The sequence below is a fragment of the Ailuropoda melanoleuca genome, chromosome 15 (assembly GCF_002007445.2).
Source record: "Ailuropoda melanoleuca isolate Jingjing chromosome 15, ASM200744v2, whole genome shotgun sequence".
NCBI lineage: Eukaryota > Metazoa > Chordata > Mammalia > Carnivora > Ursidae > Ailuropoda > Ailuropoda melanoleuca.
Genome location: NC_048232.1, coordinates 2,552,116 through 2,574,699, shown reverse-complemented (window position 1 = coordinate 2,574,699; position 22,584 = coordinate 2,552,116).

Below are 22,584 nucleotides of genomic sequence, written 5' to 3'. Positions count from 1 at the left end.
CAGAGTGAAAGGCACCGAAACATTGTTCCACCCACCCCTGCCCACCCCTCCCGGGCCTGCTGCTCTTCAGTGTAGGAAGAGCCTAAGGCAGGACTGCGATGTCTTCTTTGGCCACTGTCATCTTGGTGTAGTCCCATGAGCCGTGAGATTTAGAAGATCAGTAAAACCCAGAGACGTTTTGCTGTGGCGAATACCCATTTTAGAGATTTGCGAGAGCAGAGAAAATTAAGGCCCCCTTGGCTGTATTTCAACATGTGAGGAACTCGATTATGAAGGAATGTGCCAGACTGTCGTCACGTTGAAACATCTCCAAGCCAGGTCCGTGCTGCGTAGTCAGACTTCACGAGAAGCACCACGGCGATCCCACCGTGAATATACAAAAATCCCGGCCCAGTGACACATCTCTGACAGGTCAGGGAAACGCTCTTAGGCGGTGAGTGAAATCTCCTGGGAGGGTCATAAATCCTGTGCAACAAATTATACACTAACAGGTTCTTAGAGGAATTCAAATAAATCCTCACAAACGCTTAGCAGGTAATCTCCAGATCAGATTCCCATTTTTCTTAAGAGCAAAATAATATATGGCTTCTTACACTCTCCTAGTGAAATGCTATATATCAAAGATATGAATTTAGTCGAAATATTGATCTTAAGCCAAAGTGAAACTAAGGGAAAGTTTAATGTGCTTCACCACAAAGGAGAGAGCCAGGGAAGTGTGAGCATAAAATGTGCGTCATGGAGGGAAGGATCTGGGAGGAGAGCCACGGAAACATCCAGAAGCCCGAGGTCCTCCCAAGAGTGTGGAGTGAGGGAGGGCAGGCAGATTCCGCTGCACAGCGTGGCTCCCGTGAGCACGTTGTCATGGAGATTTGCCCTTGCAATTAGAGGACACGAGATCCATCACAAAAAAGGGAAATATCTTAATGTTGGGTGAATCATTTTAAATGTTGTATTGCCAGCCACATGATGCAAAAGGCCCAGAGCTGCATTTGGCGTGTTTTGGGGGAGACGCTGCCTCGGAGACGACTCGGAGGAACAGGGGGCAGGACGCCCCTGGGGGAGCGCCGGGGGGCGGGCACGTGAACAGTCCCCCCAACCCTGAGATGAATGCAGTTTCCCTCAGTGGAAAACGCACGTCCTCCGCCTCTCCCTTCTTCAATCGGAGAAACTCGAGACAAGTATAATAAGGAAAATTATCTTCCTCTCCCATCGCAGTTTGCCGAAGTGAATCAAGCCTTGCTAAATCTCCTCGGGGGACCCACGAGCCTCGTGGGTCGCAGGGCAAAGAGTTGTAAAAAAAAAATGCTTTTGAACAAAAATGTCTTTATTTTCTCTTAATGAAAGACTCTCATAAAGTCGTTTGTCATTCAATTAACTGTGAGTTGCCCGGCATGTAGGAGTGAGCGAGGATCTGGGGAAGGCGAGCAGGAAACCGTATCAGAGAGGCTGTCCTGCCGCGTTCCCCTGCACCGGACAGCTGAGCGGGGTGGCCGTAGTTTTTACTTCTAACGTCTGAAGCACGCCAGGTGACACTGTCCTGGCCTGTCCTTTGGCTTGCAGGGCTGGATGGGACTTATCAGACACCAGCAGCCAACATCCTAGGTAAACCAAAGTAGTTTTTCTAAATAGGCTATTACTTATTTATTCGGGGGATTTATAAAAATGTGGCCGTCGTGTGGAGCCGCTGGGTACATGAATAATGCAAGAGTACAAAACATTAAGAAACACAAACAAACAAAAGCCAGACGTGTAGCTCTATTTCTCTCCGCAGACAGAAACCACTTTTTTGATCAATACATTGAATTACAAAGAGGGATTGCTAAAAAATGCAAACGGGTGTTTAATAGGACATGAAAGATTTAGTCCTCAGACAAATGCTTTCCTGCCGTCTTGCACACGCGGGGGTGAGGGCGAGTCCTGGGAGGGCAGGCCGCTGCTGGACCGGGCACCAGAGTGGGTGACGGGGTCCCTGTGAGGGAGGGGTGGGGGAGGCAGCGGGCGGATCTTGCGCTTTCCAGATGGGGTAGCAGCCCAGGGCGGTCTCCCCCACGCTGTCTGTGCACCTTGGGTGTTGAGCTCCGGTCCCTCTGGGGCTAGTCCCCTCCGGTCAGGCTCTGTGACGCAGCTGGGGGGATGCTGGGTCTCTCCCTCAGGCTGACACTTCTGGGCTCGTGCTCACTGTGGAGGGTCTGTTGCTGTGTCCCTTTCTGGCTCGGATGTTCACCTCCGGGCCTGCACCACCTGTCCCCTGATCGCTCAGAGGTTCCCAGAGCACCTGCTCCGCTTCTGTCTCAAAACTTAACCCTTCCGCCGAACAACCGGGCTCCTCTGCTGCTCCCCAGGCCTAGAGGAAGGTGGGAATCCGGCCAGAAGAGGGGTGGTGGGGGGGGGGAGAGAGAAAACACTTGTCATGTTGACTAGGGCCGGGAATTTAGTGGCTGAGACCTAAATGCGGAAGAGAAATTGTTCAAGTAAAAGCCAACCACGGAAATGGCATCTGCATTCAAGAGCAAGAGGGATTTCATTAAATGTAGAGAGCCCTGTGGGCCGCTCATTTGTATGTTTGTTTTTTTAAGATTTTATTTATTTATTAGAGTGAGAGAGAGAGAGAGCACAAGCAGGGAGAGCGGCAGGCAGAGAGAGAAGCAGACTCCTCACTGAGCAGGGAGCCCGACTTGGGGCTCGATCCCAGGACCCTGAGATCATGACCTGAGCTGAAGGCAGACGCTTCACCAACGGAGCCAGCCAGGTTCCCCTCATTAGTATGTTGTAACAATATTCTTCAACGTGGTTAAAACAAAATCAATATCGGGGTGGAATCTGGGAGCAATACAGTGAAAGGTGCCCTTGTCTCCAGCCAGAAGGCCCCGTTTCCATGCCCTGAACTGCCTGGGACTCTCAGAACAACAGAAACAATGCCAGGCCCACGAGAGTCTAGGTTTCAAGGTGACAGTTTCAGCCTCAGTGTTCTGCTTTTTCCCTCTTTCTCATCAAATGATCCCCAACTATAAGGACATGGATAAATATCTAAGATCACTGGAGAGCAGAGAAGGATGCTCTCCAAAAAGCCAGATGCTTTCCACGTGTCTGGAGAATGTGAGACAAGATCGGATGGTGAAAGAAGCCGGGGAATGGGTCCACTGAGGGGTTTAGAGGACAGTTTCCCATAGGAAGCCTAGAACCTTCCATCCCCGGGCTCGGAGCTGCAGGGATGAGGGCGAGGCTGGGAAGGTGTAGGGCCCAGGGCGGCATTCATGGCCAGTGGCCCAACACCGCTAAGCACTGTCGCCATGCAGTGCACTGGGCTGTGCGGAGGGTTTTCCAGAGAGACAGAGGAAACAAACCCAGACAACTCGGTGCCAACTCACGCGGAGGGGAAAAGTTGGGATGAATCTACCTCAGAGGGTCTGAGATCACGCACAGACTTCCTGTAACCTCTCTGGTTTGCATGCTGACGGCCGCAGCTCCATGCTGTGACACACACCTAGTCAGCTCATCGCCAGGAGTCGGGGAAGATTCAAATTTTAGTGCAAATATAAATATTATTTAAAATGTTACCGCGACAGGTTGATGATAGCCATCTGGACCAACGACTTGGAATATTCCCATGGAATTTCCAAGTGTGTTTGGGAGGTGGGTGATAAGACAACCGAGTTTTGAACCCAGAGCACTTACCCTGAGAGCAGTGGATATTCTTGATGGGGTAGAGAACGGGGTTTTAAACATGCTTTACATATTTGTAGGATAAAAAGAAGTTTTATTAAATTACAAATAACATTAGCCCGTGGGAAGAGTGTAAGAATTAACAGCAAGAAGGATTAAATAGAAAAACATGACGATGGTCATGGTATACCTACTATATTCATAAAGACAAAATCTCTTCTATCGAGTAAGAAACATGATGTATTATTTACAAAGAGATCTAAGAGACAGGACGCAGAAAAGATATATATTGAGGGACTAGCAAATATATAGTAAGCACAGGGGTGTAAAATAATACATTGTTAGAGGAAGCTGGGAAGAGTAGGGTTCAAGACAAAATGCTGGTCCTCTCCGATGAAAAGAGAACATTTATGAATATTTGTTTCATAACTACCGTAGTATCAACAATAACTTAAAAAATTTAAACTATCATCATAGTGAAAGTTCTCTTTTTCTGACAGAGCTCAAGAATAAAGCACGGAAATTAAGAGTAAAAACGAGGTAATGTAATTATTAGGTTCTGTTCAAGACTGAATACACTGAAAGGAGAACGCACTTTCCTTCCAAGTGGTTCTGGAATATAAACAAAAGTTGGACTCAAAGAAAACCCGAATAAAGACCCCAAAGTGGGAGTTGTATTCAGAAAACACTCCTTAGCCACAACAAAAGTAGCAATTAACCAAAAAAAGGAATTGGTTTGGATACTTCTGGAAAAAAAATCCATCTCTTGATTCAGTGAGAAAATAGCAATTGTAATTATATATAGGGTAGGAACTAAGCATAATAATATTATGTTTCAAACACATGTTGTTCAGCAAAAGTTGAGTTGCAGAGGAAGCTCATATTTAGAAATCCTTTTATTATTAAACTAAAAAGAATATATAGGAATTCTAAGAATATATAAGAATAAATTAAGCGGGTTTTTTTTTTTCTTTTTTCTATGAGAAGCAAACAAATAATGCTAGGAGAAATCAATGAGCAAATATAGTCTAAACACTTAAATTTATTAGAAGTCAGAAATAATAGATGGAATTAATAGAGGATCCCAATAGATAATTTTTGGGAAACAGTCACAAAGGTACACAGATTGACATAAAGTAGAATGAGTGTCAGAGGCGAGGGGAGGAAGATCACAATTTTGGAATACGCTGTAGACTTTTCTAACGAGAGGAGAGGAGGAGAAAATAGAAACTAATTTCTGAGCAAGGATAGAAGGTGGGTGAAGATTCGTACAGATGTCCCAGTGCATGTGGGGTGTTCCCCCTCCTCCCCCTGGCACCAGTGTGCTTGGAACTATGGAATGGGGGACGGGAGGCTGACAGTGGAGAACAAGGACTCGCAGATCATCTGCTGAGTAACTGTCCCAGCACCATTTCCAATGCTACTTTCCAGACCTCCAGAAATGTCTGACGCTGACCCAAAGCAAGGGTCTGGGTGGGCTTGCTGCTTCGGGGATCGTGCACCCGTGCCGCTTCCCCAGAGCCCCTCGAGGTCCTTCCTTGAGCTCTCAGGAGGGCTGGTGCCTGAGTTACTAAGCAAGCTGATAAAACAAGGAATTTTCAGGAAGGGCTGCAGGTTTTGGGATTTTGCTTTGTTTTGCCACAGGCACCCCCCTGATTAAAGCTAGTAAATCTCACCTGTTCACATGACAGTGGCATTTGGGTTGTAGGTTTTGCTTCGGGGAAACCTAGTACAGGGGAAACCCACTCACACTGTGTGGAAGAGAAGGGGAGGTCAACCCCGTTCCTCAGCAGCCAATCGTTACTGTCCCTGGATGGGCTTTCATCTTGCCCTGGTGGACGCCTGGTTCTTGATTGAAGATGATCTTTCTCCAGATTCTTCCCCAGTGCTGGAGGAAGGGCCATTGCCTTCTTGTTCCTCACTTGAGACTTGAAGATGTCTCTCCCTGTCTCCTTCTAGAGCTTCCAGCTCTGAATATTAGCCATGGGACTGCATCTCCCCTATAGAGTTTTGTCATCCTCTCATTTCTTGGCAATTCTGTGCTCACTGCAACCCTTTCCAAGACCATTGCTCATTCGATGTACACGAAGGAGACGTTCAGTGCCTGGAGCTCCCTGTGGTCTTGTCCTCTGCTGTGCATTGGCCGCCCACTCTTTCTGCCACCACTATGTGCCATGCCTGTCCTGTGGACAAGCGCTCCTGACGCACCCCACATCCAGAACCCTCACCCGCAATCCTTCCGTTGTCTCCAGCGTCCCTAGCTCCCTGGCTCTACTTTCTTCTTTTTCCTTCAAACAGACCACATGACCAATTGTTTATTATGCTTTTATTTTATATTTCCTTTTCTGTCTGCTACAATGTAAGCTCCATGTGGCCAGGACCTGTGATCCGAGGCTGAATCCCCAGCACCCAGAAATGCGTTTTGCACATGGGAGGCATTCAGTATCTGTTTGATGAGCCAATAAAGAAGACTGTGTCTTTGAAAGGACACCCCTCTGTGGTCCACGGAGGCCACAACTGTTATGAAAAATATGTGGCATGTTAGTACGTGGAGTGCAATGCCATTTTTGTCTGAGCAAAAAACACGTATTTCATATCCATCATGATCCCTATAGAAAAATGCCTACTCCTGTTGGTGGGAACATGGGCAGCCTTTAAATTTTCCCAGATTTGTTTATTTCCTTATTTGTTTTTGCAGTGAGCATAAAGGCAGTATAACTAACTTAAAGCCCTCTTCAGGAAGAGCCAATTCAATGGATGCCGTCCGTCTTTACTGATTTGAGCTCCCGAGCTGTGCGTCCTACCCGGGCCTGCATTAGGACCACTGGGGGCACAGTTTTCCTGGAAAGTCTCTGGGAATTGGGCTCTGGGAAACTTTATTTAAACTAATTGTTGAGGGAGTTTTCATACAGCCCATCATCTCCAAAGAAAGTATTCAGGAGAAGACTTTGAGGCAAGATCTATGCAGGCATCACACAGTAGCTCGAAAGTCCCCCTTTCCTATGAGCCTGCCCACAGCATAGTCTCACTTTGGGGACAATTTCTGTAAAACCCACAGCACAGGGAAAGGTCTGTTTTCTCGTGACCCCATTGGAACCTATGGTGGGTGCCGACTGCTGAACGTGTACTCACGTCTTACCTTGGATTCTTCTCTATCGTTCATGCAATATGCTTTGTCCTCAATAGCTTATGGACACTTGTCTTTGTCACCCAAATACTCAGCGACCGAGCAACCTGCGAAGATGATGGACCCCACAGAAAAGACTCAGGAAGGTTTTTAAAAGTCGGTTGCTGAGCAAACCTGGCTTAGACAGGATCGATAGTGGCACAGCCATCCTTAACGGCAGGCTGTGTCCCCCTGGGCGTGATGTCGACGTGGCTGGACCAAGGGGAAGGGACGGCATCCGGCATCGGGGTTTGGGGGATGTGGCTTGGTGGCAAAGGGAGGGAGGCAGGCAGCCGGCGGGCTGACTGATGGGCACGGCCGAGAATGCTCAGTGGAGTGGATCTTCTGAAATGTAAATGGCAGCGAGATAAATAAGGCTGCAGAGAGGCAGGCACCGAAGCCAATGACAATCCAGTGATCAAAGATACGGAGTGGGGCCTGAAGAAGCCAACAACCTCGTCTCCATGGTGACAGTCACTCCCAACACCCTCTTCCACTGCTAAGAGGCTCTGAAACTCATCTTTTAAAAATTCTGCTACAAATTGATTAAAGGAGAAAATGACTCTTCCTTTCTCTTTTTGCTTTATTCCAGTTACCAGGTTGAACAAAAAATCTTTTATATAGATTCCCTGATTCACACAGAAACTGGTATTATAAGTAATTTTTTCACTTCTTTGAGTCTATTATTAGGGTTAACAAGCCTAAAATGGGTGTTAAAAATGCCTAACTCGTGATTGAGCTTTTTCCCCAGCACAATGTGGTCACGTGGTCCAAAATTTGATTATAATACACCTCTGATGAGCGGCTAACATCTGGGTGATTGATCATACAGTTCAGCAAATATTACTATGGATAAGGGCGACCTCGTCACCTTGTATCCGGGAGAGTGTTCTCCACTGTCTCGCTCACCTGGCGATTGATCAAGCACCCTGCGCCACGGCCCCAGCGTTACTGTACTGAATAGACTTCTCTTTTTCCTTAAAGTCCTCCATGTGCTGCCATGTTGCCTCTCCAGCTCTATAAACTTTGGGAAGTCACAGCTGCTGGTGGGCATCCATTTACACAGCGTCAGCTGCTCTGAATTACAGAAATACGGGAGTCTTGTTAAGAGACATAAAGTCATCACCAAACCCGAAGATGTCATTCATTCCATTCAAAACGTATTTAGTATTTTCTCTGGTCTGCGTGTTCATGTTTGCCCAAAATATGTACGTTGAAACCCAACCCCAAGGGGATGGTGTGAAGAGATCACCCTGGGAGGTGATGAGGTCATGAGGGTGGAGCCCCATGATGGGATTAGTGTCCTTATAAGAGAGACCCCAGGGAGCCCCCTCACTCCTTCCCCACGTGAGGACACAGTGAGCAGATGCCGTCTGTGAACCGGGAAATGGGGTCTCACTGGTCACGGAATCTGCTGGCACCTGGGTCTTGGACTTCCTCTAGAGCTGTGAGAAATCAATGCCTGTTGTTTCCAAGCCCCCAGTTGATGGGATTTTGTGATGGCAGCACGAGTGGACAGAGGCAGGGTTGTAAGGCTGTGGCTGGTGGTTTTCAGTCCATGAGCCAAGGGCTGTCCCAGCTTCCTTCCTGCATCCCTTGGCTCCTGGCCCCTTCCATCTCCAAAGCCACATCACCAGTAGAGTCTTTCTCGAGCCCCATCGGATGCTGACTGTCCTGCCTCCTCCTTCTGCTGATAAAGACTCTTGTGATTACATTGTCGCCCACCTGGAAAATCCAGCATAATCTTTCTGTTTTAAAGTCAGTTTATTAAATACTTTTATCTGTAACCGTAAGCCCCCCTCGTCCATACTGCAACATATCCATAGGTTCTGGGGAGCTTTAAAGTGGATGTCTGACTTTCCCAAGACATCTTGGGGTGCATGACTCTGTCTTTCATTCCGGCCTCATAGTGAAGATGGAGTGACAATGGGCAGCCCCAGGGGCACAGGGTAATGTGGGAATTACCATATAAAGCAACATTCAGAAATACCAGACTCACACATCAGTTTGGACTGTTAAAAAGGCACCAAGGCTCCCACTTAGGCATGACACTCTGCAGGGTTGGGGTGCTTGCCTTAAAGTTCTGTGCACACCTGAGGCTTTACCCTCAGGGGAGGAAAGGACCATTTTGGATAACAAGAGGCAGAAGGAGGGCCGACCTTCTCACCATGACCCTCAACAACATGGTTGGAGGTTGTGGTTCCCATTCTTGAAACGATGGCTCTGATAACCTGGAGGTCTTGATTCCCAGGAGAGGGATGCTTGAACCAGGGGTCCCAGGAAGTGTTGCACTGAATCGAAATGTCTGACCCTAGGACTCCACATCTTGAGTTCCTCGTGGTTGCAGGGATCACAGTGCTAGCAGATGTGATTGACCCTGACCATCACGACGTGATAGAGTCACGGCCCACGATGTCTGCAGCTCAGAAGAACCCCTGGGGTGCCTTTTGATGTGTCCAAGTTCAAGTTCAAAAAAACAGTTAAGTGGCAAGTTGCATCAACCATGGCCAGTCTAAGGCAGCACGACCAGCGAGCTGATCCCTTCGGGCATGAAGGTCTGCATGTCTCCCCCTGGCATGAAATCTAAACCAACAGACACGCCGACCAAGGCTGGGTGGAAGAGAGAGGTGATTAACACAAACTACTGTGTGGGGTCCACCTGGAGCAGTGAGGTGTGGGGAAGGTCTCACAGAGCTCCTCCCCTAACGCTTTCTTTCCTTTCTTCTTCTCTCTCTTCCCTGGTCCCTAGCCTCCTTCTTCTCTTCTCAGAAGTGCAGTCGGCCACCGTCTTGAGGAAAAGGCCAGCCGGGGCGAGCTTGACAAGGAACATAAAGAGATGTGAGTGGTGAGAGGGAGCAAGAGAGGTGTGTGCTGGTGCCCTGCCCCAACAACGGTCCACTTGCCGTTTCTAGGTGGGCTGGTGGGCTCCCGACGGCCAGGGTGGCCCCCAGGTCCTGGGGCTCATTTGGCCTGCACACTGACACCCTTCCAAGGAGCAGCACTCGTACAAAAACGGATGGGCGTGGGGTCTAAATAGCCCAGTTTCCTTGGCTGTCATGATTCTGAGGCATTGTTTCTCCGTACTTCCCGGCGGGATCAAGCATTAGTGGCTAATGGTGGTGGCTGGCTTATCTCATTATTTGCTGTTTTCCCTTCTTGCATGCCATACCCACTCTGCTGCAGATACTCCTGCTGGTCCAAAGGGGCAGACAGGCATCCCCCGCTTTTCGGATTTGTTATACCATTTTGCTTTTATGAAAGACCTACATTAGTACCAGTTTTCACTAGCTGAAAGAAATTTGTGGAGGAATTTTTTTTTTTTTTTTTTTGCTTGCTCTTAGAAGAAAAGGGGAAAAGCGCAAAGAATGTTGAGCCTGGTTTTGCAGCCAGCTTGCAGAGGCAGCGACAATGGCGCCACCCAGCGCTTCCACCTGGAACTGCACGCGGCGTCTCCTCATCCAGCCGCCAGAGCACAGAGCTGGGTCTCTGAGCCTCTGGGCTTGAGCTCCAGTTATTTGGTGCGTCCCTTCCCGAGATGGGCCCTAAGTCTCAGAAAGCCTAACAGAGGTGATTTTTTGCATCGGGAATGCTCCAAAATTGTTACGTTAATTAGCATAAATTAATGGGAATTGCTTCTTCAATTTGGGCCTTTAGGAAAGGTTTCGTAAGGAGGCTCTTGTTTTGGACGGGGGAATGTGAGCGCAGTCCAAACCCTGCATCTGGAGGAACCCGAGTCAGAGGAGAAACACAGGTCCTGGGATTCAAGCAATGCACCTGCACTCAAAGGGCATTCTGTTCCGTAAGTTGCAGTTTCTCCAAAGTCTTGGGTTCATAGGTGGTTCCTGGCCTTTTACAGAGAATCACGGACAAAGTGAGTTTTTACGGTGGTGAGCACGAGGTGTGCTTTGTAACTGTCAACCCAATGCATGATATGCTAACATCTGTTGGGCATCCCCTATGTGCTTTTAGACACAATTCTAGAAGATTTATAGGAATTATCTTTTCATCATAATGGAAGGTTACTATGTTATCCCAATGCTGTAAGTGAAGAAATAACGTTCAGAGGGTGTAAGGAACTTCCCCACGGTAACACAGCAGAGGTGGGTCTAAGGCTCAGTCCGGTGTTTCTGGCCCTGACACCGCACCCCCCCCCCCAGTTGTCGTGTCTCAGAGTCTTATCGTGGAGTTGGTCTTGCTCGCCACCAGTGGACAAGGCTTCTGTTGAAATCATGACGTCTGGAGGTGAGGTCACCTCGGGAAAGCAAAATTATCCATTTTATCAGCTAGTGACCTATATACTAATTAAAATTAGTGACATAACAGGTCCCATGCCATTTATCCTTAAATAAGCTGTACTTTCTCATGTGCTTTCAACCTACCGCTGCCCTTTTCTCTCAAGAATAGCCTGTACACCTTGACCTGAGTCTTTGATGTGCTCACTGAGGAACTCCAACCAGGTCATAAACTAGGTCAGTTTTTAAAATATATGTCTTACAGGTCAGACTTATTTTAAAAAGGCAAAAATCGAGGTCGGACACATGAGCCATTGTGCATTTCTTACTTTAGGGTTCTGCCTCTAGGAACACGGTGACCTAAATTTCGGAAGCACTTAGTGCCAAAACGTTCTGGTCCTCACTCAGCATTGCAGGTAGGCAATCCTAAGTTAATTCTGCTTTCCTTTATGTTTTTTTCCCGAAGAGATATGGTCAGATTGTGAGTCCATTTACTTATTTATTCCCTTCAACACATAAGCCCATTCTACCTGCCAGGCCCTGGGCTAGCCACTAGCCGTAACAGTCAGAAAAAGGGTATTCCCCAAAGAAACAGTAGGCTCCCTCTGATAGAACATCTGAAAGGGTTTAATAAAAGAACTTTTATAAAAATGTGAACAGGTTGCAGGGAAACAAGCAAGTCTGGGACTTGTAAGAAGAGGCCCAGTGATGCCCTAGCCCTGGAGGTCAGGGGGTTACGGTCACTTGGGGTCAGTCCAGCCGTATGGAGAGGGTGTGACTGTCTAGGAATGCAGCTGGCCTGTGGAGGTCCCATGGGGGTCCGGGGAGGGGACAGAGAGGATGAGGTCTAGCTGCAGACTGAATGTTTGTGTCCCCCCCTCCCCAAATGTCTATGTTGAAACCAGACCCCCAGGCTGATGGCATTAGGAGGTGGGGCTTTGGGAGGTGATGAGGTCATGAGGGCTGTCCCATGACGGATTAGCGTTCTTATCAAAGAGACCCCAGAGAGCCCCCTTGCCCCTCCCACCGCGTGAGGGTGCAGCGAGAAGACACGAGATCTCCCGGTGCCTCAATCTCAGACCTCCAGCCTCCAAGACAGGTATCTGCTGTGTGTAAGCCCCAGTCTGCGGTATTCTGTTAGAGCAGCTCCGACACGCAAAGCCACTGCTCCAACCTAGCTCCCCTCCTCCTTCCCCCTCCGCCCGGGGCCCCCCGCTCCTCCAGGTCCAGCTGGAGGTCAGCGCCTGGAGCACGGAGCAGAGCGGGGAGGGCCGAGGATGCCTCCGGAGGGGTACAGGGAGACCCCGGTGCTGCTGAGTGACCAGACCTCAGAGGCTAGGGATGCCGCGGCCACGCGGGTCAGGAAGCATGTGGTAACATAAAATATTGCTCCCCGAAGGCCTGTCTGCCGTGAAGTGGGAGCCCAGAGGGGATTTTAATCCCTGCCTGGAGAAGGAGGGGAGCTTCCCATCGGAAGCAGGCCTTCAGCTGTGTTTGAAGGGCTCCAATAGATGCAGCATCACCCGAGTGGGAAAATAACTCGCAACAACGAATGTAATTGAAAACTTAGGTCTGAACAAGAGTTCTGCCGTCTAGCAATGTGCATGCTAATTTACGGTCCTCGTGCTGTGACGGGAAGGGTGTTCTCGTGAAGAAGAAAAGGCAGCATGACGGAGAACGGTGAGTTCAGATAAAATACGAAAAGTCTTTCAGCTCCCGTGGACACCAAGAACAGGCATTTAAGTAGCCAAAAGCCGTCATGGCGTCAGAGGATGAACCAGCTTGCAGCAAATCAGTTAAAATAAGCTACCTGAGATCATTTGCATGTAGTAGAAATTAGCCACGGGGAACAAATATGATGCAAATTAAGAAACCCAGAATAAGGTGATAAAACGAGCACGTGGAAAACAGTGAGTATTTAGTCTGGGTTTCTACCACTAAACACTAAACAAGATTTAAATATATTCATGGTGTCCTACAGATTTATATTTTGGCAGAATTCTGAAGAAATAATTCAAGTGTCTTGATAAATAGAAATAGCTGGAAAGGAAAATGAGGCAAAACAAAATCTTAGATCTCTTCAAAATCGAAATGATCCATATGGGTTAATGATTGTTAATGATTCACGCTCAAAGCATATCTCGCCTAGTGTTGGTGAAAGATCCGGAAAATGCATTTGCAGCAAGCTCCCAGCAAGTCGGGCTGGGCCGCCCCGGGTCTCCGTCTTGCTGGCGCACAGCGCGTGCATCTCCCTGGGAGCTGACCATTCTGCTTCTGTTGGGTTTCCCCTATCGAGGCTCTAAGTCTCCTTTGGAGTCTATGTCCTTTGAAGGCAACAATGCTGACTTTTTCCTGCGATGCAGTGACGTGTCGATGGTGAGCGCTCCATAAAGGTTTATCGAGCCAAATGGATGCTTACCGAGTATTTACTGAAAGATCAGGCCCCATAAAATAGTACAGAGTCTTTGTCGGGAGGAGAGATGCTGTCAGGAAGAGTCAGGCAATTCTTCAAGAGCTCTTCAAGCTGCCGCACTGGTGCAGAGAAATGCATTGTCATCAGAAGGACGCTGACAGTGATGTGTGAAAGCGACTGTATCCAAGACAGGATCTGATGTTGCTTTATAGCGTTTTAATGGTAAATAGAAAAAGATGTGAAGGAACAGAGGTGGAAACCTGCCTGAGAGACAAGCTGAAATCTATTGCAAATGTGAACGTAGATCAAAATACCAACAGATGTGGTTGAGAAGGATGGTTGGAGCAAGGGTATACGGCGGCATCGTCCCCTCCCATTTCAGGGCTGACCCAGGAAAGAAACAGTCAGCTCTCCAGGAGCTGCGAGGAGAAAAATGTGTCAAGATCCAAGGGGACTAAAGGTGAATTAAAAAAAAAAGTTATAAAGATGCCACATTAAATATTTATTAAGATTATTCTAGCTAGGAGGTGGAAAACTCCTTCCAGCCAAATTAATCTATAATTCTGTCCGGTCATTGCAGCAGCCTGAAAGAGATTTTAACAAAAGAGGTATAGTTATGCACAAACATAGTCCAGATTCTTTTCTATTAATTTAATGTGTTGTAGTTTTTCAGCATTTTATGATTAACAAAGTGTGGGTTTTTTTTTTTCTAGTGCCACATTCAGTGGTTGTGACGATACTATGAGAGGTTATAGTCTCTATTTTCCTTTTCCAAGTGGAAAACCGAAGGCACAGAAAGGATAAATGGGCTACACCCCAGGATACTCACATCTGCTTCATGGGAAGGACTGGGGTCCAAACTCAGCTTCCTTACTTGACACTTAACCATTCATTTAACGAAAATAAAATTTGGTTCTGATGAATGCCTATTAATTAGGTAAAGCTAGTCATGAAAATAATTAGCGGTTTTGTTGATATTTCTTACCGAAGCATATAGTACAAAAAATACTTTTCTCGTATCTGAATGAAGAAAAGTAAATATCCTTTCAACAAAATGATCTAGAACCCACGGATATTTTTGAGAATCTCATTTGGAGGCATGATACATAAGGAGGCAGCATAACACAGTGGTTACAGCATAGACCGTGTCACACCGACCTTAGTTTGAGTCCCAGCTTTGCCATTGATTGGTCCTGTATCCTGAGACGTTGGGCATCTCTTAGCTTATTTTCCTGTCTTTCAAATGAATTGCCCAATAGCCTGCTCTGATATTTAAATGAGATCACAGGAAGAGCGTAGCAGAGTTCTAACACATATTCAATAAATACTGTGTTAATGGCTAACAGACACATGAAAAAATGTTCAAAATCATTAGCCATCAGGGAAATTCAAATCAAAACCACACTGAGACCACCTTACGCCAGTTAGAATGGCAAAGATAGACAAGGCAAGAAACAACAATTGTTGGAGAGGATGTGGAGAAAGGGGATCCCTCCTACATTGTTGGTGGGAATGCAAGTTGGTACAGCCACTCTGGAAAACAGTGTGGAGGTCCCTTAAAAAGTTAAAAATTGAACTACCCTATGACCCAGCCATTGCACTACTGGGTGTTTACCCCAAAGATACAGACGTAGTAAAGAGAAGGGCCATATGCACCCCAATGTTCATAGCTGCATTGTCCACAATAGCCAAATCATGGAAGGAGCCGAGATGCCCTTCAACAGATGACTGGATTAAGAAGCTGTGGTCCATATATACAATGGAATATTACTCAGCTATCAGAAAGAACGAATTCTCAACATTTGCTGCAACATGGACGGCACTGGAGGAGATAATGCTAAGTGAAATAAGTCAAGCAGAGAAAGACAATTATCATATGATTTCTCTCATCTATGGAACATAAGAACTAGGATGATCGGTAGGGGAAGAAAGGGATAAAGAAAAGGGGGGTAATCAGAAGGGGGAATGAAACATGAGAGACTATGGACTATGAGAAACAAACTGAAGACTTCAGAGGGGAGGGGGTGGGGGAATGGGATAGACTGGTGATGGGTAGTAAGGAGGGCACGTATTGCATGGTGCACTGGGTGTTATACGCAACTAATGAAGCATCAAACTTTACATCGGAATCTGGGGATGTACTGTATGGTGATTAACATAATATAATAAAAATAAATAAATAAAAAAATAAATAAATACTGTGTTAGTTTTTCAACACTTTGTGGTACGGACAATGACCACTCCTAATGACTCACGTCCCCCGCCCTGAGAGCACGCTCTCGCTATGGCAAAGCATGTTTTTTTCTGTACCCAATTTGTTGTTTTTTTCTATCAGGAAAAGATGTTGAATTTTGTCAAATGCTCTTTCTTTCTTTCTTTTTTTAAAAGATTTTATTTATTTATTCGACAGAGACAGAGACAGCCAGCGAGACAGGGAACACAAGCAGGGGGAGTGGGAGAGGAGGAAGCAGGCTCATAGCGGAGGAGCCTGATGTGGGGCTCGATCCCATAATGTCGGGATCACGCCCTGAGCCGAAGGCAGATGCTTAACCACTGTGCCACCCAGGCACCCCTGTCAATGCTCTTTCTGCATCTATTGAGATGATCATATGTATTCTTTCATTTTCTTGGTGTGTTGACCACATCTATTGATGTGCAAATGTTGAACCATCCTTGCAGCCCAGGGATGAATCTCCACTAGGTCAGGTTGTGTGATCCTTTTTATGTGCTATTGAATTTGGTTTGCTTGTCTTTTGTTAAAGATGTTCGCACCTAGGTATATTCAACTGTAGTTTCTGTTGTTGTTGTTGTTTTCCCTGCAGCATCCTTATCTGGTATGAGTGTAAGACTAGACTTGCAAAAGAGTTTGGAAGTATTCCCTCCACTCCAATTTTTTGGGAAGAGTTTTGTAGGAATTGGTGTTAATTCTTTTTTAAATGTTTGGTAGAATTCTCCTGTGAAGCTGTCTGGTCCTGGCATTTTTTTCTTTGGGAAGCTTTTGAGGACAGAATCAATCTCCTTACTTGTTACTGATCTGTTCAGATTTTCTGTTTCTTCCTGATTGAGTCTGGGGAGATTGTGCATTTCTAGGAATTTATCCATTTCTTCTAGTTTATCCAATGTGTTGGTGTGTAATTGTTCAGAGTTGTCCTTTAGGATCCTTCATATTTGTGGCATCAGTTGTATTGTCTCATTTTTCTCTTATAATTTAATTTAAGTCCTTCTTCTCTTCCTTTTGTTGGTAAGTCCAGCTGAAGGTTTGTCCATTTTACTTACTTTTTCAAGGAACCAATTCTTTTTTTTTTTTTTTAAAGATTTTATTTATTTATTTGACAGAGAGAGAGACAGCCAGCGAGAGAGGGAACACAAGCAGGGGGAGTGGGAGAGGAAGAAGCAGGCTCCCAGCAGAGGAGCCTGATGTGGGGCTCAATCCCAGGACTCTGGGATCACGCCCTGAGCTGAAGGCAGACGCTTAACGACTGAGCCACCCAGGTGCCCCTAAACACAACTTTTCTGTGCACTGGGAAATCAAAACCCTCATTTCACCCTCTTTGTTGCAATATTCACCTTATTACAGTGGTCTGGAAGCAAACCCACCATATCTCCAAGGTGTGCCTGTCATGACTTTCTTGCTTTCCTGTTATAAGTTTTGACTTAAAGTCTATTGTCCAATATACATATATAGGACTCTCTTTTGCTTGCCATTTAGGTAGAACATCTTTTTCTGTCCCTTCACGTTGAGCCTATGTGTGTCCTTGAGGCTGAAGTGAGTCTCAGGTAGACAGTGTTGAGTTGGGTCCTTCTATGTCTCTCCAAGCCTTTGATCGTATCATTTTATCCATTTATATTTAAAGTGAATTTTTATAGGTAAGAACAACAATTGCAGTCTTGCTAATTATTTTCTCTCTGTTTTATAATTCCTTTTTTTTTTCTCTCTTTCTGTCTTCCTTTGTGAACTGATGATTTTCCAAAGTGAGGCACTTTAATTTCCTTCTCTTTTCTTGTTTTTTTTTAGAAATGGAGTGGCTGGGAGGGCCAGAGGGAGAGGGATGGAGAGAATCTCAAGCAAACGCCGTGCCCAGTATGGAGCCTGACACAGGACTCTGAGCTGAAATCAAGAGTTGGGTCCTCAACTGATGCGACCCAGGTGCCCCTTTAATTTCCTTCTCTTTATGTTTTCTGAACCTACTTTTGCTTTGTGGTTACTCTGAGGCTTACAGAAAACATCCCATAGATATAACTGTGTATTTTACATAGATACGGACCCAGCTTCGGCTCATACCAAAACTCTGCCTTTTATTCCTCTCTTTCTTATGTTTGTTTTTAAATTGAGATGTAATTGATGTCTATCATGGTACGTTTAAGGTGTCCAAGGTGTTGATTTACTGTGTGTGTATAGTGCCATATGGTTACCTTTGTAGCTTTAGCTAACACCTGTGTCATGTCACAAAGCTATTGTTTCTCTGGATGTCCCAATTCTCCTCCTTTTATATTGTGTGTTTATTAACAAATGATTTTAGGCATAGTTCTTTATTTTCAAATCTTTGTGAAAAAGATTTTATTTATTTATTTGAAAGAGAGAGAGAGAGAGCACACACAAGCTGGGGGGGAGTGGCAGGCAGAGGGAGAGGGAGAAGCAGGCTCCCTGCTGAGCAGAGACTCGATCCCAGAACCCTGAGATCATGACCTGAGCCAAAGACAGACGCTTAACTGACTGAGCCACCCAGGTGCCCCAGCTGTAGTTATTTTTAATGCTCTTATCCTTTAACCTTGATATTAGAATTAAGTGGCTAATTCATCACCATATAACAGTATTAGAGTATTCTGAATTTCGCTATATATTTACCTTCACTTGTGTCTTGTATATTTTTGTGTTTTCATGTCATTAATTAGAGCTTTTTTCCATTTCAGGCTTTTACCATTTCTTGAAAAGCATATTTAGTTAGGGAAAGTCTTTGTATCACTTTCACTTCTGAAGGACTTCCTTCCTTCCTTCTTTCCTTCCTTCTTCCATCCCTTCTTTCTCTGCTGCCCACCCCCCCCAACTTTTAAAAGAAATCTCAGAAGCAAAATTTCAGATATGACTCATCCAATATAACGTAAGGGATGCATGTCTCTTCTCCATAGTAGTAAATGCAATGATTAACATAATGAAATTATTCATCTTTTTCACCATCACCCAGATTAAATAGCCACATGGACACTGAAGCAGCCCTTTTGTGATGAGGTTGATTCGTATTTATGATCCTTAATGAGACATAATACAGTCATTTGTGCAAACCCCGAGCATATCCTCAACCCAAGTTGTCATGTGGCCAAGTGGAAATTACATGGGGCAGAGAGCGCATCATAGTGGCACTGCATCCTGCAGTGGTGGGATTTAAACAGCTGCCAGAAATCCAATGTATTCATTCATAATTGTCGTTTGTTTCTATTTGAGACCTTCGAATCGACCTAAAAGTATTTTAAAAACTGTTTTTTAATTAAGCTTTTTATTTTGAGATAACCATAGATTCACACGCACGTGTGATCAATGATACAGGGATCTCGTATACCCTTTGCATAGGTTCCTTCCATAAAAACATTGAGCAAAACCATAATATAGTATCACAACCAGTATACTGACATTAACGCGAACCACTGATCTCATTCAGAGTTTCCCGATCTTACCTGTTTTTATGTACATGTGTGTTTAGTTTCATGAAATTCGATCATGTGTGCAGGTCTGTGTGTCCACCACCACAGTCAAGATACAGACCATTTCCAACACAAGTGTGCCTCGCCATGCGATTTTACAGACACACCCGCTTCTCTCCTCCAAGCCCCCTCCCATCTTTAACCCTGGAAACTGCTAATCTGTGTTTCATTTCAAGAACGTTCTATATAAATGGAATCACAGTGTGTAACCTTTGGAATTCCCTTTTTTTCACTCAGCAGAATTTTCTGGAGATTTATTCAAGTTCCTGTGTGTATTGACAGTTCATTTCTTTTTATTGCTGAAGAGTATTCCATGATACGTGTGAACACATTTTGTTTAACTGTTTACTCATTGAGAGACATTTGGGCTGGTTCCAGTTTGGGGCTATTATGAATGAAGCTGATATAAACACTTGTGTATTTTTTTTAACATATTTTTATTTTTCTGGGATAAATGCTCCCAAAATGTAATTGCTGGGTCACATGTTAGTTACATGCACAGTTTGAATGAGAAACTGCCAAACCATTTTCCAGAATGACTATACCATTTTCCGTTCCTACTGGAATGTATCAGCAGTCTGTGTCTCTTCAGTCTTGCCAGTATTCAGTGTTGTCACTGTTTTTGTAAGCCATTCTGATGGGTGTCTAGTGTAGTGATGCCTCATCGTGGTTTTAGTATGCATTTTCTTAATGGCTAATGAATCCTTTTCTGTACTTATTTGCCATCTGTATTTCCTCTTTAGTAAAGTGGCTGTTCATATCTTTTCATATTTCCTAATTAGATTGTTTGTTTCTTATTGCCAAGTTCCAAGAGCTCTGAATACTTGTCCTTTTTAGATATGTGGTTTGAAAATATCTTCTCCCCGTCTATAGCTTGTCTTCTTATCCCCTTAATAGGGTCTTCTGCAGAGCGAAAGCCTCTAATTTTGATGAAATTAATTTATCAGTTTTTCCTTTTATGGACATTCTTTTGGTATTAAATCTAAGAACTCAGTGCATACTCCTAAGTCCCAAAGGTTTTTTCCTACCTTTTCCCTAAAAATTTTTATTATTTTAACCTTCCATTAAAGTCTGTGATCCACTTTGAATTAAGCGTATAAAGTGTGGGATTTAAGTGGACATCCTTTTTTTTTTTTTTTTTTTTTTTTGCTCATGGACGTCCAATTGCTCTAGCATCATTTGTTGAAAGGCTATCTTTCCTTCACTGTATTGCTTTTGCACCTTTGTGCAAAATACACCCATAAGTATACTATGTCTGTGTAGGGCTATTTCTGGATTCATCAGTCATCAATTTTATCATGTACACATTGAAGCTCTTTTATTTCTCCTTTTCCTGTATGTAACCATTTTATTTTATTTTTTTCTTGCTCTGTGGTACTGGTCAAAATATTCAGTACCATGTCGAATCAAGAATGGTGAAAGTGGGGGCGCCTGGGTGGCACAGCGGTTAAGCGCCTGCCTTCGTCTCAGGGCGTGATCCCGGCGTTCTGGGATCGAGCCCCACATCAGGCTCCTCTGCTATGAGCCTGCTTCTTCCTCTCCCTCTCCCCCTGCTTGTGTTCCCTCTCTCGCTGGCTGTCTCTCTCTGTCGAATAAATAAATAAAATCTTAAAAAAAAAAAAAAAAGAATGGTGAAAGTGGACTTGCATGTCTTGTACCTGATATTATGAACTGATATGCAGTATTTCAGTAAGTATAATACTAGCTATAGGCAGATTTAGTTGCTTTTTACCAAACTGCAATCGTCCCCCCTCAATTCCTAACTTACTGAGAGTTTCTATCATGAATGGATGTTAGACTTTATCAAATATTTTTGTGTGTGTCAGCTGATACGATTATATGGTTTTTCTTACCGAACCTATTGATATGATGAATTACATTGATGGATTTCTAAATGTTGAATGAGCTTTGCATACCTGGAAAAATCCCACTTGGTCATGGTGTATATTATTTTTGAACACTGTTTGATCTGATTTTCTAATAGTTTGGGGAGAGCTTTTGTATCGTATTTCAGGAGAGATGCTGGTCTATAGTTCTCTTCTCTTGTACTGTCTTTGTCTGGTTTTGGTATCAAGGTAATGGTGGTCTTACACAGCGGGCTGTTCCGACTTTCCTCCTCTTTATCTTCTGGAAAAGATTGAGTAAGTTTGCTGTAAATTCATATTTAAATGTTTGGTAGAGGGCTACAGTGAAGCCATTTGGGCCTAGGGTTTGATGAGAGTATTATAATTACAAATTGGTTTTTTTTTTTTTTAAAGATTTCATTTATTTATTCAACAGAGATANACAGAGATAGAGACAGCCAGCGAGAGAGGGAACACAAGCAGGGGGAGTTGGGAGAGGAAGAAGCAGGCTCATAGCGGAGGAGCCTGATGCGAGGCCCGATCCCAGAACGCTGGGATCACATCCTGAGCTGAAGGCAGACGCTTAACCGCTGTGCCACCCAGGCGCCCCACAAATTGGTTTTTTAAGCTGCTATGGGACTATGCTGCTTTTCTGTTTGACTGTGGTTGTGATTTTGGAAGAATTGATCCCTTTGTTGTAAGTTGTCAAATTTGAGTATAAGGTTTTTGTAACATTCTCTTATTATCTTTTCAATGGTTACAGGATCTGTTGTGATGCCATGTTTTATTCCTGATATTAATAATTTGTGTCTTCTCTCTTGAGATTTTTGCCCGTCTTGCTAGAATTTTACCAATTTTACCTATTTTTTGAAAGAACTAGCTTTTGGTACTATTGACTTTATTGTTTTTCTCTTTCAGTTTCAGTGATTTCCGTTCTTATTTTCTTATTATCTCCTTCTTTGTGCTTGCTTCAGGTTTTTCTTCTTGTTTCTTATTTATTTTTTGTCCCTTGTTTTTCAAACTTCTAAATTTGAATTAGGCTACAGAACCCATTTGCTTTACCTGTTCCCAGTGGACTACGTGGTGGACACTTTTCACCTGAGAAATTTAACTGTTTAGTAATCAAGTGTTGGTTGAAATATAGTGGTCCAGTAGAGTTCCTGATTCATTATATATTCTGGTCACTTGAAGCCAAAGTTACAGAATGGCCAGCACCTGTAGTAGCACTAATGATAAATCTTTAATTAATCATTTGAACATATAATTCCAATGTGTAAAATTGAGTTTTATGGCCTTATGGTTATTCTTCAACAGGTTAATTAAATTTAATATTTCATACTCAAACTAAATTAGGGATCATTAGGGAATGTGTGGATTTTTATCCCTGACAGCTTATTTTTTCCAAGAAAGAACTAACTTGAATTGAAAAGCAATGTGAAGATCTGGCTCAAACATTCTAGTATCTTCTTTGCCTTTTTCTATGCCCCAAACTATCTTTGATGGAATTAATCCATGAATAAAATGCAAATTTTAATTTGAAAAGAAATATTCAGTAGTCTACTAGTAACA